General features: G+C 40.0%; 1 pseudogene across 1 annotated transcript; it reads right to left on the bottom strand.

Moving 5' to 3' along the window:
• Positions 1–1,398: 1,398 nt before the first annotated feature.
• LOC308278830 (la-related protein 1B-like) lies at positions 1,399–2,315 on the bottom strand (annotated as a pseudogene). Its single transcript has one exon. The product of its transcript is annotated as a la-related protein 1B-like (transcript).
• Between the last annotated feature and the right edge of the window lie 1,451 nt (positions 2,316–3,766).

Here is a 3,766-nt window from a genome sequence, read left to right as displayed (position 1 = left end):
TGTGCACTGAAATCTTTTTTAATGTAGTACTGGGGATTGAACCCAGAGGCATTCTTGATGCACCTCTGAGCTATACCTCCAGCCTGATTTTATTTCTTATTTGGAAACAAGTTCTCATTAGGTTGCTGAGAGACTCTCTAAGTTGCTGAGGCTGGCTTCGAACCTGTGATCCTCCTGTCAGCACAGGTATGTGCCACAGTGCTCAGCTTGAACTGAAATTTCTTATTTTGTTTTTGTAATTGTATCAATAATGCATAAATGATTAATGGACAGGTATCACCAACTTGACTGACCTAACATCAACTCTATGCAAAAAGCACTTTTTATATTATTTAACTTGCCAATGATTGTTCCCAAGCTGGTTAAAAATGTCAATTTGAACTCCAAGTTTACAAAAAATAAATCTAACTTATACAGTTGGCCATTATATCTTTAAAAAAAATCACTGTCATATTTCTTCAACTTGTAAAATACTTGTCCAAGTTGCTTGCTGGGATTAGAAGCAGAGGGATGACAAGAAAAAATGGGAACGAGAAAGCCGGGCATGGTGGCACATGTTTGTAATCCCAGTGCTTGGGAGGCTGAGACCGGAGGATTGTAGTTCAAGGCCAGTCTCAGCTACTTAGTGAGGCCCTCTGCAACTTAGTGAGACCTGGTTTCAAAATAAAAAGAATGAAAAATAGGGCTGGCGGCGTAGCTGAGGGGTAGAATGCCCCTGGGCTTCATCTCCAGTACTGAAAAAAAAAAAAAGGGAAAGAGATAACTCTGAGGCAGTGTGTCATCACTGCTTTCCTGATAGCCAGATCTCTTATACTGATGTATCAAAAACACATTCTGAAGAGTAATGGAAAAATACCAGTTTTTCTTAAATATCTTACCCCTTAAGTGTCTGCATTAAAATATCTCACAGCCCACGTGAAACATAATAACATGTGAGTTATGTATGTACATCATAATAAAGGAAAAATTATATAGTAAAGAATCTAACAATCTGGGAAATGGTACTCAGTCTTCTCTTTCTGTTTTACTGACCTAGACACAAGTATATATACCCATAAAAAGACAGAATCTTGCAGTATTTCTATGACAATTAACTTTCCCACTGTGAATAAAAGTAGTCCATGCAATCTAGTACGATTAAATAGAAATGGACAGCTCCTGTAATAATAGCAGTCCACTGGCCTATCTCATATCATCACAAAGGTGGTTATCGCCATGGTTAGTGTTGGCCCAACCTCTTCCTCAAGGAGTTTGGAGTAGACATTTTTGCATGGAGGACAGTCTGGTCACTTTAATTTCTGCAACATGATTGGCTCCAGTATTTACGATGGCATTTCAGTGAGTCACTTTTCCACTGCATATTCTGATCCAATGACATTCAAGGGTATCAGTAGATCATCACTCCGTTTGGTCTGATATGAACTCTGAATGATCGCTTCGTTGAGAAAAGTCTGTTTGCGGTACATTTCGTGGAGGAGGATCTGGGATTGGCCATTTTTCAGGTTCTCTTTTCTCATTTTCTCATCCACTACTTCAACTTCAGTGTCTCAAGGTCTGAGGTGAGAGCCTGCACACGATGAAAGCCAGTAACCAGGGATACATGCCAGAAGCCTTGTGCATCCATCTTTCTCCAGGGAAAGAAATCATGTTCCAGATTTTCTATTCTAAAGTAATATGCAATTTGATGCTTAATATACTCTTTAAGCAATGCTTCTTCCACAAGATACACTTGTATACCATACCATGATCACAGCAATACGTTTGAAATCACCTGTCAGTCCTTTCTCCATGTCCTTGATAGCCATAGAAATAATCAAAGTTCAGTCAAGTATTTCCTCGGCCTCATCCTCTTCCTGTCCTTGGCCTCTTTCTTGGCCTCTAAAGGAACCTCAGCTATTACCACCTTCACTTCTCACTCTGGACACTTCATCCTGATCATCTCTCTTTTCTCACCTCCAACTTTGTGTATCACTTCTCCTATTATTATGCACTGACTTATTTGCTTCCAGTTGACATCTTGAGCTATTCCAGGTCTGACACCATCTATGTGGAGTGGTACCCATAGGTGCTTATTAGCTCTCTTTTGCTGATTATTTGACTGAGCCTCATCCTCACTGACATTTTCAATAGAACCATCTAATTTTCCCCCGGTTTTCTTTGCTGTCACCATTACACCTATTTCCAACCTTCTCTTCTTTTTCTTTACTTATTTGTGGCTTCTTCTTTCATTGACTGATGACACTCCGGGATCCAGTGTTCACTAATTCACTAAGTGTTGGCCAATTTGCCATATTACTGAAATCACTGGCCTTGTTAGATTTGTCTTGAGTTTTCCTACTTTTTGAAAAATATATATAGTGTATGTGGTACTGGGGAATGAACCAGAGGCATTTTACCTCCCAGCTACACCCACAACCTGATTATATTTCTTATTTGAAAACAGAGTCTCACTAGGTTGATGAATCTCACTACTTGCTGAGACAGTCCTGGAACCTGCGATCCTCCCATTTTAGCCTCTCAAGTATTGGGATTACAGGTGTGTGCCACCATGTCCAGCTGCTTTTATAATTTTTTAGGGAATTGCACTCAGATCTTGCCCTTGCTGCACTGCCCACAGTGGCCTGAAATAAAGTGCCTTTTCATGATAGTATGCTGAGCATGCTAACATCCAGTGGAGGAAAAGCCTGTAAACACTGCCAGTTTGGAGGAGTGTTGGAAGTTTCCTTACTTGGTCAGGATATCAGCTGGGTGTGCTAATGCACAGCTATAATCCTAGTACTTGGGAGGCTGAGACAGGAAAATAGCTGGTTTGAGGTCAGCCTCAGCAACTTAGCAAGATTCCGTTTCCAAAAATAAAAAAGAGTTGGGGATGCAGCTTGGAAGTAGAATGACTCTGAGTTCAATCCCTTGTGCAAAAAAAAAAAAAAAAAAAAGGATAAAGAAAGGCTAGGACATGAATTGCAACCTCCCATCTCTCATTGATGGTCAACTCCACAACTACAAGAGTATTATTCTCTTCGCCTGCTTACTGATCATCCCAATATTTGGGGCATTGTTTGCAAATACTGGTTACTCAAGAAATATCTGTAAATGAAGGAATGGACAGTGAAAGCAAATGTGTGCTTTCAATTGCAGATTGAACCCAGGGGCATTCTACCTCTGAGATACAGCTGCCAGCCCTATTATTTTTTTTAAAGAGGATCTTGCTAAATTGTTGAGACTGGCCTTGAACCTGTAATCCCACTGTCTTAACTTCCTAAATACTGTGATTATGGGCATGTGCTGTCATGTCTAGAAAAACACTAATTAATTAATTAATTAATTTCTGTGCTGAGGATTGAATGCAGAGGCGTTCTGCCTCTGAACTATACACTTCCAGCTCTTTTTTAAAAAATTTGAAACAGGGTCTCACTGAGTTTGAGAGTCTCACAAAGTTTCTGAGGCTGGCTTTGATCCTCTTGTCTCAGCCTCCCAAGTAATGGGATTACAGGCATGCAGCACTATGCCGGGAATGTGTTCAGGAAATGAAGAAGGGTTGGCTCCAAGAGTACAAGACCCATGTAGCTGCATAAGGTCATATTTTTCGAAAGTCACAATTTTATGTGCTGCTCTTACCATCTTGAAATTATTGGTTATTTTTTTAACAAGAGCTCCATGGTTTTGTTTTGGATTAGACTCTGAAAAATAGGTAGCCAGTCCAAGAACTGAGTTAATACATTCCAAGGCCAATGCATGCTAACTTGTTATTGAGAATAGAGTTTTAGAG

Source organism: Muscardinus avellanarius (assembly GCF_963383645.1).
Source record: "Muscardinus avellanarius genome assembly, chromosome: X".
NCBI classification, from domain to species: domain Eukaryota; kingdom Metazoa; phylum Chordata; class Mammalia; order Rodentia; family Gliridae; genus Muscardinus; species Muscardinus avellanarius.
Note: the sequence above shows the minus strand (reverse complement) of the source record. Positions and strands in the feature narration are given on the sequence as shown.